Here is a 17,102-nt window from a genome sequence, read left to right on the forward strand (position 1 = left end):
GTTAAAAAATTACATTAATCTGGAACACGTTGGATATCTCCAGAATTCTTCTTGAAGAGGTTGTGGGTACTTTTTTTTTTTTATGGCCACCTGTTGTAACAGAGTGAGCAGGAAAAATCCATAACCGTCTGAGGACATTTGCGTTGAGTTCATGCCAGCTGCATTTTGTTTTGTTGCAGTTGTTTCAAAAGCTCCTTTCAAGTTGAATTCGTTATGGTAAAGCTAGGGATAGGTTGACACTAGGAGAGAAACACTGCCAATATTTGGAAAAAAAAATCCCAGGAATACACAGAATCAAGGTGATGGATGTCCTCGTAAACAAAATGTGGATTTAATTCCCTTCACAACATCAGGCCCCTGTGTGTCACTCTAACGCTTGTTCTAACACCAACCGGCCCAAGAGCTGTTCTTGTGAAGAGCTTATTACTGTGAGTATCTCAATCAGTGCCATATTGGTCACGTCACTTATTGGTTATATATATGCCTCCCTTGCTCCTCTCTCTGTTTGTGCCTAATAGTGATCGACTTGCATCAGATTGTAATACTTCAAAGCATTATCACTTTAGGAATAAACATTGTGGCTTCAAACCCTGAAGAACTCAGCAGCACATTAAAAAGGTGATACTTTCTAGATTAACATAATTTATGAATGCACTGACTATCGAGCAAACACCACACCAAAATATCCAACTTTATTCAGCTGGGTTCTGATGACAGAACATATTAAACGTTGCATGCGTCTAATAGTATGTGAGTTGCCATGGTATAGGTCAAAATATAAATTGTAAGACTTGAAGGCATGCTGGCAATATGGAAATACTTAAACAGAGGCTGATGTCGGAGCAGCGGTCCAGCCCTGAACATGAGGACACTGAGTGAAGACAGACCAGGCTTGTACCTTTATGGAGTCAAATTATCAGATTTACCAGCATTGGCTTATTAACAAATTATCCCCACGTATCATTCAATTTTCAGACCTTTTTTGTTAACACTGTAATATAGATTTTTCTTACTTGTTTGAATTTCACACACAAAGTTCTTTTTTATATGTATTTAACATTTCCCCCACCTGAAATAAACAGAGCAGCGAAACACAAGCGAGAAGAACTGAACATATACAGAGTTGGTGTTTAATATCGCAGGGGTTTATTTTCAGGCCTCGTGGTTCCCAAGCTGCCATGTGTTACCCAAATGGAACCTTTCTTTCTTTTTTTTTCTATAAGACGCAATTGCCAAGTGACTCACAGCCTACATGTTTAAACAATATGCCGATGACTCCCTGCTATAAATCCGCTCTAATTTTCTCCCACCACACCCAGCACCATCTTCTGTTACTGATCACCTCCATTGTTTGCTGCGTCTAAGACAAGAATGTGCAACAGAATGCAAACATCCTTCAATGGGTTGGGGGGAGTCTCTATACGTCCAAATAAAGAGTAAGGTGAAGCCGCAGAGCAGTTGTGGTACGGGTCAACGACAAGCAATTTGTAACCATTCACCATGTGTCACCCGCTGAATACCCTCATTGTACGTCTGGTTCCACGCAGATGGATCAGCGTCAGGTTACCGCCATCCACTTGATGAATTACTGTAAATAACCGAGCTATTTAACCTGAAAACCCTCAGTGTTTTGAATCTTGGCACGCGGTGCTAAGTAGAATTGAACTCTGTCCATGTTGAAGTGTACGATGGAGAGCAGCTCACCATATATATCAGGCTGTACAGAGATCTTTCTTGTATCCAAGACCTGAGAGAAAAAAGTGTTATTAGTTCTATACGTTTTCGATTACCTTGCTTTAGTCCAATCTTAAGTGAGTGGACTTGAATTAACACAAAGAACGTGCAAAATGTAAAACGCATGAAACTAAAAGCCATCCTGGATTCTAAAACCTTGCCTCGGTTGGCCTCCCAGCTCCTCCTTAGTGATTGCTTGTATTCTCCTGATCTGTTGGATGAAATCTCAGTCACGAACACACCGGTCCGTTATTGACCCAACAAGTGAATCGCTCTGTGGCTTCCTGGTTCTGGTAGCATGGAAGGATGGATAGCATTGAATATGTGTGCATTTGACTCCACAGTTACTCTCGACTATAGCTCTTCCAGATCTACATTAGCTGATTTTAGTGTTGGACAAGTGTTTTCCTCATTCCCAGCTAAAGCACTTAAAGGTATTTTACATGCACTTTACATTGCATGTCGTTAGTCATTGGCAAGCCTCCATCATAAATAGGGCCATGATGATTTACTTTCGAAATTTTCCTCGTTTTAGTCATCCATTTATTATTTTACTTGCACCCAAATGTGTGAGAGTGCATGCATGTTTAGCTATAATTAGCATTCTTGCTGTTGAATGTTTGTATAATGAACAGGAATATGAAAAAGGGCAAGATATGTCACTTCATTAATTTCAAAACAGACAAATATATACCCCTCTGAGATTTGAATATCAATTGTAAAGTAAATCAATGTACTTTTACCAGTCACAGGTGCATAAAATATGTACTCTTTTCTGCAATGTTGCTAATTTATATCAGTTGGGTTTACATCTGTTTAACCTTTCTTTGCCAATGTCTGTTGCAAAATACTGTAAACAAAATCATGCTAAATTATACTGCATAGAAAGTGATTTAGAACACTGCAAAAGGAAAAGGGCCTATTCCTAAGTATCTTTTGTTTAGGTTGTCAAAGGGGATTTTCAAGAATGTGAAGCTGTCTTTTAATGTGAAAACACAGCATCAAAACACTGAACTCGCCACCGCTAAACAGAAACATGTCAAGTTGCACCTGAAAGCTTTGACTAAGATGTCGGGGGTGTTCGTACGCATGTAAAAACAACGCTTCCAAGTGTATTCACATGCACAAACTTGTTATTCACACAGGCACACACACAGGCACACACACACATGCACACAAACACACAGGCACACACAGGCACACAAATACAAACACACACACATGCACACAAACACACAGGCACACACACACACACACACACACACACACACACACACACAGGCACACAAATACACACACACACACACGCACGCACACACAAAGGCTCTGTCGTGTAAGCCATGCGCTCACTTGCGGATGTCTGTTGGCATCTGGCTCTGATTTCCTTTCTCTGTGTCGTAGACGCAAAGGTTTGAAGCATGAGTCACAAACCCTCAGACCTCCGGGGCACCCTAGTCTGCCTCTTTAGACACAATGCACCGTCGTGGCAAATGTCACCGCCATTTTGGAAGATAACAGTAATAGAGTCATTCTCCTCTTTCAAGACTTAACACCTTGGTCTGTTGGTGTGACTTGTTCAATGGATAATGGGCTGCTTGAAATCAGTAGCTCATATTCTTGGTATTATAATGCAGAATTATACTATGAAAACATATAATATCAAAATGATAAGTAAATATGTAAAAGTAATTATAAATCAAATAAAAATATGTCTTTGAATACTATGCAGTCACATGGCATTTTAATGAAGGCCATGGATTTCGTTTGGTTGGGCTATGTATATTATGTTAATATCTGTTTCGTGGCTTTAGTTCCTATTTGTTTGAAATACTAACCCTCATACAACTGTGCATACAGTTGATGGACCAAAGACTTCGTCATACAACGAAACAAATCACTGAGGTAATTTCATGAAACATGAATCAAAGCCCAATAGTTCACACACAATAGAAAATCGAAGCCAAAAAGACCAAACCACAGAGGTCACAACCCCCCCTAATGTTCGTGGCTCTCGACAACATGCAGGACATGTTATTCACTTTTATGATTGATTTTTGGAAACCGTGGTCGTTTCTTTTATTGGATTTCTCCAGCACTCGGCAAGGGCGATGTGACGCACAATACGCAGCTCAAACCAAATCATGTTCCTTTAATGACCCTGTAGTCACGTGGCCGTCGGGGGGCCGTCGGGGGGCCACGCAGCGAGGAGGGAAGCCAAACACGACTGTGTCCGCCTCGTCTACTCAGCGATTTATTAAGGAGAGGACACTAGTGTTGACACAGTGTTTACAACTATTCCTGCTCTGACTTTGGGTCCCGAGGAAGCAGTGTCTGTTCACCATCCTTTCGTTTAGCAGGCCTTTTTTATCCAGAGTGATTTACATGGATTACGTTCAGGTACCTACAAGTCATGAATGAGTAAAGGGCTGTTTGGGCATTTGGCTCAGGGATGCCTACAGGTAGACGCAGAACGTTTCTGGAGGGGAGTCAAACATTCTTACCAGTAGACATCCTGCTCCAATGCTGGGATGAGTCGAATAAATCACAAGATACAGGCGAGGAGATCAGGTGGCTGATCGACCATGTAGAGAACATGAGGGAATAAGTTCTCCCTCTCTCGCTCTCTGGTTATGGGCTGTGCCTCTGTGGCTCATTTCACAAGTAGGCAGATTGAGTGACAAGTATTAAGAAGCTTCACTGCTTTACAGACTTCATTCTCTTTGCACAAAGTTACTGAAAAAGCCACGCGGCACAGATGAAAATATTGAAATATATATTCAACCACGAGTCAACACTGTTCTGGGATTTTAATTAAACTGCAGTGAATAGAGATATATTTCTCATTGAGTTGTTTATCAATACTTGTTTTTTTTTCAGTAATTCTATGTTGCACCTTTTCCACCCTGGCAGATGCTATTCATTCAATATGACCAATAGACATTCATGAAAAGCCAAGAAACGAGTGGACCAAATTGAATGAGTCAGAAACATTAAGCTATGTAATGCTAGCACATTTGATACAAAAATATCATGCTCCCCCCTATCACCCCTCATTAACACAGACACATTCTAAGGCTTTCCTCCAGAAGCCTACAATAGACTCTGCCCCTGTCTGCTTCCAATCTGGCCTGCTAGCACTGTACCTCTTTCCAGTCTGCCAGCTGGTCCTCACTGTCAGCAGAAGTACGGCTTGCTCTGATGGGAACCAGATGGTTCGCTCACACACACGCATATACACGCACACACACACACACACACACACACACACACACACACACACACACACACACACACACACACACACACACACACACACACACATACATACACACACACACACACACACCCGCACACACACATACAACAAACTCACACACACACTCTCACACACACAAACACACACACACACACACACACACACACACACACACACACACACACACACACACACACACACACACACACACACCCGCACACACACATGCACATACAACAAACTCACACACACACACACACACACACACACACACACACACACACACACACACACACACACACACACACACACACACACACACACACACACACACACATATACATCACTCTAAGACACACACAGATACGTGAGACGTACATCCTCTCTGCTAAGTTCAAAGATGACCCCTTGCTACCTCAGCCGACCCCAATACTGCTACCTTTATTTCACCAATTAAAGTGGAAAGTGAGGTAGAGAGGGCAATAAAGAGAGGGAGAGGGAGAGAGTGAGAGAGAGAGAGAGAGAGAGAGAGAGAGAGAGAGAGAGAGAGAGAGAGAGAGAGAGAGAGAGAGAGAGAGAGAGAGAACCAACATTCGTGTGTGTGTGTGTGTGTGTGTGTGTGTGTGTGTGTGTGTGTGTGTGTGTGTGTGTGTGTGTGTGTTTATGTGTGTGTGTCTGTGTGTGTGTGTGTGTGTGTGTGTGTGTGTGTGTGTGTGTGTGTGAGTGTGTCTGTGTGTGTGTTTGTGTGTGTGCGCTTGTGCGTGTGTGTGTGTGTGTGTGTGTTTGAGAGAAAGAAAGGCACCTGTCTTAATTTTTTATAACTTATATTTAGAATATTGAATTTCACATTTCTATCTCAATTATTACTGTTTCCCCTTTTAACTGTTGTTCCAAAACAAATATTTATCTTAGTTGTAATGCATTCATTGTGTCTACCCTTGAGATTAATATTTATAGCTTTCTTTTATCACAGACACATATATTGGTAGATGTTTTTTTCTTTACCTGACATGTTTCGATGGATATACTTCCGTCACACTACACCCGTGTGATCTTCTGATGAAGACGGAAGTATATCCGTCGAAACCCGTCGGGTAAAGAAAATAACATCTACCAATATATGTGTCTGTGATAAAAGAAAACTATCAATAAACATTTATCTTATAATGTAAACATTGTTTTAAAATGATTATTTTTATAAATGCATTGAATATTCAACAATGATTGAATGTGGTGTTATATAAAATCGTAGATACATTTGATGTGTCACCTACATCAATTAGCATGATTAACTGCTGTCAGGCTGATAAACATGTCATGTTTGTGACAGATCTTTTCATAAGGCTCTCAGTTTGAAAATCAACTTTCAGGTAATGACTGTTGTAAAGGGAGGACTTTATATGATTGAAATAGGATCGGTTTACTAGTTACAGTTTTAACATATCGGCTGTGCATGTGGACTGAGTCAGTCAAACCAGGACATAAGGAACACGAGCGCTGCTTAAACAGCGGAACTAAGCAGTCTTCTTTGTTAACGCTCAACATCTCGTGTAATTCTATAATAAAGATAGAGGACAGAAAGGGTACGTAGTGCGAAGCCTCGCCTTGCAGCCTCTCACTTAGCACGTTGAGGAGTCTGAGAAAACACAGACCCCGCCACACGACTCAGGGAATCAAGTTAAATTAGGATGTTTAAGTTGGTTGCCCTGAGCTCACATTTCTTTGTTTACAGCGGCCAAGCTGTCCTGTTCCCCAGCTGTATCTGAGCTGTCTGTAGGCTTGTACTGCCAGAAGCGACAACAAATCAAACAACTTTCTTTTCTTTCTTCCTTCTTCTTTCAATTCGTTTCGGTATGTGTCAAGAGGGAGATGTTTGTTCAGAATTCAAGTGATCTTATAGAAATGGACCAAACGGCAGGCCGGGTGTTTTTATGGCAACAGATTCCAGTTCAAAGATTGCTATTCCAACTGTATACTTAAACCAGGCATGCAACCTTTCACGGGTTCTTCTAGTGCTTGTAAGATAGGTGCCGTACATATATTGTGTCCAAAATGTATTACTCAATATTTAATTTTTTTGATGATATCTAAATCTTTCCAAAATATATTCTGTCACTGAATAAGCAGTATAAAAAACTTTTATACTATACTTTATCCAGTAAATTGCAAATGATCAATTTACTGGAAATTACGGTAAATCTACAGTCAATGCTATTATGCTGACATTTATTTTGACTACTTCTACTACTGTCGGTAATGGAACTGTGGGTCCTAATCCAATATTTCAATAATCTCGGGTTAGTGTTCTAATTTTAGCATTCAAGCTATTTTATGTGGATAATTGAATGCATGAAAATAAATTAACTTTTTATTTAGTAATAATATTTTTAATGTACATCAATCATAACATTCTTACAGGTAGGGACCAAAATATTAAATAGTTGATGCTTATGTAATAAATGAAAATTGGATCTTATAATTGCTCCTAATAAAAGTTAATGCGCTTTCCGGAGGTGTTTCCCCAGTAATTGCTATACCAATACCCAACTCTGGACAGGCTTTCCTTTTTCCTACTCTATGTATATATATATATATATATATACAGAAAACTATCAATAAACATTTATCTATATATATAAACATTTATATATATATATATATATATATATATATATATATATATATATATATATATATATATATATATATATATATAAAAAGATAGACCACCGTCAGCGCTCGTCACACTGACAGTTTCTGTTTGTTATCCCAACTGAACTGAATGGGCCTGCATTTGGCCTACCAGGACCTAGCGTCTCCCCCCCTATTCAAAACCACGACCCTCTGATTCCCTGCCACAAACTGTTCCCTTCGACTTCATTTGCTGGCTGTCTGTCCCCCTCCTCCCTGCCATCCAACCGTAACCCGGGGACTCATCAGCACAGTGGTTAGGCCCAGGGGATGAAGAGAGAGAGAGGGAGAGAGAGAGAGAGAGAGAGAGAGAGTGAGAGAAAGAGAGAGAAAGAGAGAGAGAGAGAGAGAGAGAGAGAGAGAGAGAGAGAGAGAGAGAGAGAGAGAGAGAGAGAGTCAGAGAGAGAAAGAGAGAGAGTCAGAGAGACAGAGAAAGAGAGGGAGAGAGAGAGAGAGAGAGAGAGAGAGAGAGAGAGAGAGAGAGAGAGAGTCAGAGAGAGTCACGAGAGAGAGCGAGAGAGGCGAGAGAGAGAGAGAGAGAGAGAGAGAGAGAGAGAGAGAGAGAGAGAGAGAGAGAGAGAATGAGAGAGAGACAGAGAGAGAGAGACAGAGAGAGAGAGAGAGTGAGATAGGGAGAGAAGGAGAGAGAGACAGAGAGAGAGAGAGATGGAGAGTAAGAGAGGGAGAGTGAGAGAGGGGGGGAGAGAGAGAGAGGCAGAGAGAGAGACAAGCAGAAACAGAAAAGAATGTGTGCCACGTGTAAAGGTAGAGTACACTTATACCGCCACAGGTTTTCTTGGATTCTTCAAAATTTAAGGGTTGCCCTTTTAGATTTTTCCTTAAGGCTGGTGGTGAAGGAAAAGCGAGTTGAATCGTTTTATGATTGTGCGTCAATGGGTCTCATCTGGGGCTAAATCCATCAGCAGTCAGCCACAGGGCTTCCATTCCAAACCAAAGTAAAGTGGTTCAAATGTGGAGGCTCCACGAGGAAGAAAACTCAAACGGGATCGAGCGTTTCAACATGTGAAGCTTTAGTCACGAGCCAGAGCGTGAGAGAGAACAAAAAGCAGTATAAAGATCAGATATCCTGACAGACCTCCTTCACAGATCCACTTGAAGCCCAACAATTTGCCCAGGCACGAGGTGAAATCCCCTGGCCTTGTTCTTTACGTCCTGAAGAGCACTACAGACTCCATAAGCGGATCTGTTGCAGGGAGAGCATGACGGCAGATTGCTGTATGGTCTTCAGATAACCTTGGACCACTGGGAGCGTATTCAGGGCCACATAGCCGATGCGATTCTTTAATGAGATCTACGCTCTGGAGAATAGGCCACGGCCCTGAAATGAATAATGAACAACCCCATGCCTGTCCGTGGTCCCAGATCTGTGGATCCGCTCACGAGATCCTACATGTGCATACATGACTATAGGACCTTTGATCGTGACTAGAATGCATTTAATCTGAAAAAAGACACACTGCATGCGTTCTCTCGAAAGGCATCTTCCCACAAACAAAAACCCAGCTCTTTGAAAGCACATGACGTATCTATGTAGCCTACAGGGCACGTTAGCCTCTGGCTACACTATTAGCGTAAATGTAATTTCAAATGCCGCCCCAGGTGTCAGCGTCAGAGAGATTGCAGTATAATGTAATTCTAAAGGCACGTCACAGTCCTCCTTTCTTTGACCTCTTCATTTCCCTAACTGGGAAGCAGCTGTGTTTGGCACATACATGAACGACGCTAATCCGTTTCAATGTTCTTTGTTGTTTACATTTCAAATTCGCTCGTCGTCTTCCTTGCAGCACACAAACTCTCTATTGTAATTGCAAGCTAACCGTCCGCCAGAGAGTTTGTTTATTCGCATCTGTGGGAAAGGGGTGGTGGGGCCCCTGAATATCCGCTCACCTGACAGAGGCAGAACGTGCCTAAACGTTTCATCTTCATCGTACATCGGTGAAGGGACCGGAGGTAACGAGAGCCAGATGGCGGCTACGCGACACGCCAGTCAGGCCTGGTTAAAGCACCACAGGGGAGAGATGAGGCAGAGCCGGGGCTCAGACCGGAGCCCTGTCTTACAGGGGCCGCTTGAAGTGGGGGCGCAAGGACACATATCGTTACCATTCGGAGGGCAACGATGAACAGAGCACATTTGTTTGGGGGCTTTTGTTTTTTTCAAAGTGGAACGAGAGGGAGAGAGACATATAGAAGAGGAGAGAGAGAGAGAGAGAGAGGGGGAGGGAGAGAGAGAGAGAGAGAGAGAGAGAGAGAGAGAGAGAGAGAGAGAGAGAGAGAGAGAGAGAGAGAGAGAGAGAGAGAGAGAGAGAGAGAGAGGGAGGGAGGGAGGGAGGGAGAGAGAGAGAGAGAGAGAGAGAGAGAGAGAGAGAGAGAGAGAGAGAGAGAGAGAGAGAGAGAGAGAGAGAGAGAGAGAGATACAGAGAGATACAGAGACAGAGAGAGATGATCTCATGGGCTTTACATTTGTGTCGCAAGCTAATGCTAGTAGACTGTTTACTCTCATACCCCATATTTAATAGTGTTTAACGATGTTCATTAAGGTACAGCAGGAAGAGACGGGCATGAAATCATGCCCGAGAGGTATTAATATCACAAGTTCTGAGAGAGGCAGGCTGTCCCAGACCGATGATTAAAGAAACATGTGACCCTTAGCATCAAAAACACAACACTTTCCAGAGGCTTTCGCCCCCTATAATTTAACAGTAACTATTTTCCTCTGAGAGATATATTTCCACTAATTAAAATATGTCTTGTTTTATTCACAGTTCAAATACATCTTTTGCCCTGCCTACATCTATCAAAGCGCTTGACTGTAATGAATGAATGATTCACTAGTTTCCCATATAATGCATGTACCCTGATGTCCCAATCAAAGTGGCACGGAGAAATCTTATTCAGCATCTAGTCCAGATCCTTTTTTATCCCCCTCCCATTTATCTCCCTCCCTCCTGGAGAAAAAGGGCGAGAGAGAGAGAGGGAGAGTATGCCAGTCAGTTACTGGAACGGCCAGCCGACCGTGTGGAAAGTCTGGTTCAGTATGGCATGGTGTCAAACTCATGGGAGTGTACACATTTTGGGAGGGAGCTAGATGTGTAGAAAGAGAAAGGAAGGGAAAGAGAGAGAAAAAAAGAGAGCGGAAAAGTGTATGCATTTGTGTTTGGTTGCATGTGTGTGCCAGTGTGTGAATATGGTGTCTGTTGGTGCCTCTGTTAAGACTTGTATATGAGTCTGAAGATTGTAAGCCAAATAATCCTATAGGAAGACGGGGGGGAATACTTTACCGGCACATTTACGCTAAAGCATCAAGGGATTACATGTACGGTAATCTAAAAGGGACTTTGTTCCTACCCGTTGATTCTGTGTGAGAATACAATGTGACTCAGATGGAAATCCTTTAAACCACTTGAGTTCGCCAATCAGCCTTCTTTTTTTTTTTGCATTTCTTATGCCGCCCTTACTGAACAACTCCTAGATTGGAGATTGAGAAATAACGAATAACAATATCAATCTGCATATATACAGTATATATATATTTATGTATATATACATATATATATATACTGTATATATATATATATATATATAATATACATGCTAATGGTCTGCCAAAAGATTGTCAACTTGTTAGGAAACGGCTTCATACGCCAACAACTTCCGACACACGCCTCAACAGGACTGAAGCGCAGTGCAGAGAGCACCAGTAGTTCAGGCTCCTGGCAGAGGAGTGGAAGCCATGTAACCATGAGCGGCTCCACATCTTCAGAAGACCTGCTAGATCCGTCCAACGACAGTGAAACTGAAAAAACAACGGGCTTTTGGTTTCTTCTTTAGCAGGTGAACGAATGGATAGATATTTAAGCAATATGTGCATGCAGATATTCTATATCCACGTTAGAAAGATGCTTAATCAGTTCAAGTTGTATTTATTTTACGTACAATGTATAAAACAGAGCAATGACAACATGTCTGCCGGGACTGTGTGGAATATATTGAATACATTCTGATAGAGGTCAGCTGGTGTCAGGTAATCATTGCAGAACAGCACTTAACTCATAATTTGTGCAAATATTGAGCTACAGATATGAATAATTTTTGTGTGGTTATATCTAGACAATATTGTCAAGAAACGCTCTTATTAGTCTGCATATGCATTTCATTGTGTGTTTTTGTTAATGTGTGTGTGTGTGTGTGTGTGTGTGTTTGTGTTTGTCTGTGTGTTTCTGCATGTGGAGGTTGTTGACGAGTGTTCAGATACGCACATGCACATATTTGAATGTTATAGGAGAACCCGTTGAGTGACTGATCGTTGTCTATGTGTGTGTGTGTGCGTGCATTTGTGTGTGTCTGAGTGTTTGTTTTTGTGCGTATGTGTGTGCGTCTGTGTGTGTGTGCGCGAGTGTGTGTGTGTGTGTGCAGAAGGGTGTGACTACCAGTGAGTCAGACACACGCTATGTTCTTCCTCAAGGTGAATGAGTCACAGCCCTTCCCTCCATGGAGACAGCGTTTTTCCAACCGAGATTCTATTCTTCTTCTACTTCTTCTTCCTCTTCTTCTTCCTCTTTTTCTTTTTCAACTGCCCTCATTGTGTGTCTAGGGCTTGACATTGTCTTAGAGTTCAAATCAGGGTAAAGTATTAATGTTATTCTATTATCAAATCCTGTCTCTTTGCAGGGAGACACTGTGCACCTTCAAAAAGAGCGTTCATGCATAAATGTTGATCACAGTAGAATCTCTCTCCTTATCTCCTGTTGTCTTTCTGTCACCCCTCTGCTTAACCATTTAAAATCTCATTATAAAGAACACTTCTTGTTTTAGTTGTTTTGTTTAAATCACAGTAAGAGCTGCAAGCCGTAGGATTTTGAAAGCTAAATTAATATTCCAACAATTGTGAGTCATACTGGTGGTTATAGAAAACAATATATCTATCTGCTTCTTTTGCGTAACTCGATCCAAAATAACTCCCCCCCCCCCCCCCCCCCCCCAACGAACTTATATATAGTGTCAAAAAACGTACATAGCAACAAATAACCCCAAAGAAATGATCATGTTTTTCTGTCATTGTGTCGTGTTTGCAACCATTGTGGCCGAGGGCTCGGAGTGGGGCAATCCACTATTGTGCTTGAATGTGAGCATCCATTTGAGACGGGACATGTAGCTCAACACATGGCCCTCACGGCTAAACAAGTGGCTAAACAAGCAACTTGTTGAGAGCACCACAATGCAGCACTGAGTCACACAGGAAGCTGACAGCACAAAGAGCAGCGCGCAGCGGGCATTTGGTTGTTTGCTGTTTTTCCGTACGGCCTTGTTTGGTAATGGGCGTCGCAATAAAGGTTAGAGTGATCGATGGGTCACCGGCTTCTCTGCCTCTAATAGGCTGTCGGGAGGAGGAAGAGAGACAGAGAGTGGGGGAAGAGAGAAGACTAACGTAGCCGGAGGGGATAGGTCTTGGTCAAATGCTGGGAGCTTGTCAAATACAATAAATGGGGACATATTGTTGAGATGATGATTTTGTTTTGCCTCACTGAATGTGAGCGATGACCCGGTGGGTCAATCGACTTGACGATGGTTTGAAAAATGAATCAATTTTGTCTACCCCTTAAGTGACGCTTCACAGGCTTCACAAATGCAAATATTTCACTAACGACGTTCTCCCTGTCAAATGATGAAAGTATTGCATTTTACTTGGCTGCTTGTCAGAAAAACCTGGCGCATTTTAGCCTTTATTTTTTGTGATAACTATTGTAGGGCATTAGCCTTTATTGATATCATTTGCATGGAGTACAATCCTGGGTCTCGCTTTCCTCTCCTCAACCAACCGTCCCTGAGATGGAGCGAGAGGAAGAGCAAGGAAGTCACAGGAGGACCGCCAGAAGCCGCACAGTTGTGCCTGATTGAGACGCAGAGGCAAAATGAAGGCGGATGGAACCACTCCCCTACTCCTCCTCATTCCAGGTGGCGCCTTTTGACAACGTGTTGCTTTTAGCTCCAATTCATTACGGGCCGGGAGAGTCTCCGGCACCCAAGAACCCTGTGATTACGCGTTGTTTAACGACGGTTTATGATGAGGCGGTCGGCCGAGCGCCTTGTGGTGCTACAACAATGGTGAGTGAAGGGCGGTAGTAACGACTAAGAGCTGCATCCCTGAGTCAACGCCCAGCTCCCTGGCAACAGGCCTCCCCTCGCAGCCTCGGCTCCGGACGTACAGGCCGCTACACGCCGTGGAGGACGGGCTTGGGGGTGTGCCGCAACCACACTCGTGATCGACGCCGGCGAGACCGGACCTAATCATTGAGACGGAGAACATTCAAATTGGGTTCTTGGGTTTCTGAGAGGACCCGTCAAACACAATTTACACCCGAATCGCCTTTATCTTCTTTGAAACAATCAAAGTGCATCCCGGGCTTTACCAGTTGCTCGACTCCCCTCCAGCCCGGGAGGCTGTGATTAATAAATAAAATATGGAGGCTGGTATCCAAGGCCCCAGGCGCCACACTGGGAGCCTCCAGCAGGTCGTGACCCACCCTGGGAAGAGGGCTGCTACAGTGGAATAAAGAGCTAGTGTTTACAGGCTGCCTCCTTCAATTCAATTTTTCTATTTTATTTGTATAGCCCTTAATCACCATTACAGTCTCAAAGGGCTTAACAGGCCAAATATTTGTGACACCCCCCTTTACCCATGCCCCCACACGGGCAAGAAAAAACTCCCTTGAATCAGCAAGGAAGAAATCTTGAGAAGAAACGCAGTGTAGGGGAGCCCTTCTTCCAGGGATGGTCAGGAGTGCAATGGGTGCCACAATTGACATACAGGTAAATACATGCACATCATATTAAAATGGTGATGGGGTTCTGGCCGGTTATCCATGAGGAGAGTCCAGGCATCCAGTCCAATACCCGCAACACGGGTATTGGACTGGATGCTAACACTCCAGTGCAATCAGCCTCCCTTCTATTCTCTACATACTCTGTTTACATTACAGTGTTGTATGGGCTTCCTATGCTTCCAATGTCATTGTAGAAATGAATCCTATAGATTTATTTGTATCGTTATTTTCTTCTTTGGTCTCAGAAAGCGGCTATTATCTGACCTTCAAGTGAATCTTTGATCACTCATCCAGCGACCACAAACCCCCGTTTTCATGGAGACCACCGGTAAAGGCTGCAGACACTGGAAGGAAGGAATCAAACGAATGAAAGCAGCCATTGGTTTTAAGAGGCCGAGGCAGCCTGCGACTGAAAGAAGTCATTCAAGGTCACATGCTCTGGAATGTTCATGTGAAGACAATAAAAACCAGAGAGCATTGCGCTATAAAAAAACAAAACCCGCCAAACACACACATTCCCAAAGCACGCACATCAACATGTATTCACGCCACTGCGCCAACACACACATTCACATGCGCACACACAAACACATTAACACGCATTCACACATACACATGGGTGCACACATACATACACATGCATGCACACATATGCACTCACCCATGCATGCACGCCACCTACCACACACACTCACAAACACTCCGGTCACAAACAGTGTGTGACAGGAGTGTGAGACAGTGCGATGGTCCAGGCAGGGTAGGTTTATTTGTATTATGGCTGCTGTCTGGAGGGATTTGTTTCTTCTTGCGTTCATTCAGACAGGTTAGAACCTGACAGGGACATGTATCACTGCGTTGACCTGTTGTAATGCCCTCATTACACGAGGACTCCTCAACACAGCAGCGCAGACGTCAGGTCTGTGAACGATATTTAACCGTCGTTCTCAGTCAGGGCTAATAAATATGAAAGGACTCAAGCATCATAAACATCGAAGAGTCAGCGTTGATGTATTTAATTAGCAGAACATTGTGTTCTTCAAAGAGTCCATGTGAATGCATTGAGAATGATTATTTCTATGGCAGTAATATACGTCTTTACAAGTTCCGTGTTCGTTGTATCCCCTATTAAAACAAATACAATTGTCTACACTACCCCACTAATTATATTTTTTTCAATTTGTATTGAACTAATAATTCTATTGTTCAGTTAAAAAAACAAATATTCATGCAAATGATTGCATGATCTATTGCTCAGCAAATGTAAAACTATAGTTGACGAAAAGCTTTTTTTTTAAGTCATTTCTAAGCCTATGATATAATATACATGAGCTGATTAACTAACTGAAGAATTTACATAAATTAAGCATTAAGGCAACATATTACATAGCCCTAAGAGGCAACTTGTAGCTGATTAAAATCTGAATGATGTGGTGTTTTTTATTTAATGTTGAACTCAACCTTTCAAGGTGACCAAATGTACAGTTTAGACATTTTACAATAACTAATTTCCATGTCGGAAAACTTGAATATTCCATTTTATTGTATAATTTGAGACCAGTTATAATTTAATTTAATCTTCAAAATGTTTAATTACCTACATACCCAATTAGTTATTTATCAATTATTGTTAAAACAAAGAAATTGTACTATATAATACTGTAAAAAAAATTACAATGACAATAATATAATATTATTAACATATTATTATTTATAATAATAATAATAATAAAAAAAAAAATATATATATATTATAATAATAATAATAATAAATGATGCTGTATACATAGTATATATAATCTTAAACTTAAATTAATACAAATGGGTAAAATATATGTCCACAATATGCAAAATATACCTTCAACAAACTTAATCTTGGACTTTTTGGAGTCTTGCTTTAATGGAAACAGTTGGATTGTTTAAATTGTAGCCATGTTCAATGTGTGCACTGATAAAGTGAGAGAGCTGGGGCGTAGAAGCCTCCCCTTAGCAAACTCTCACAACAATACCATTGGTTTCACACTCTGACACTTGAGGAGATTTATGAGCATGTGATCGATACACATACATTCTATTCCAGGACCGGGAGGAGTTGGATTTTGTCCTTTGGGATGTGATTGGGTCTTTCTAAAGGGATTGGACCCGACCGCCTGCCTGTTGCAGGCTATCAGGGTTTTTATGATTTTATGAGGCGATAAATCTGCCAGTGTGTGAGTTAGCATCATCAACATTTCCGCTGTACATGAGGTTGAGGTGATGGGGTTAAGGCATATATGTAAGGCAACATATTAATTAAACATAATTTGTTTGCATTCTTTCTTAAATAGGCGAGTACAATTTGTAAAATTAGCTTAGATAGTTCTATTTACTAATCACAATGCCCTAAAATTGACCCCAAAAAAAAATCATATGATGTAATGAAGGTTTTGGTGATAATGTGTTGCAAAATATACAATATATCAATGAAAGTTAGCTTGTGATTACTGTTCAATAATCACTGCAGCATACAGGCTGCGGTAAACTGCAGGCAGCAGGACAGTGAAGGCTACATGACACTATGGGATGCAGGACACTACAAGCTG

This window comes from Gadus macrocephalus, chromosome 8 (genome assembly GCF_031168955.1).
Source record: "Gadus macrocephalus chromosome 8, ASM3116895v1".
In the NCBI taxonomy this organism is placed as follows: domain Eukaryota; kingdom Metazoa; phylum Chordata; class Actinopteri; order Gadiformes; family Gadidae; genus Gadus; species Gadus macrocephalus.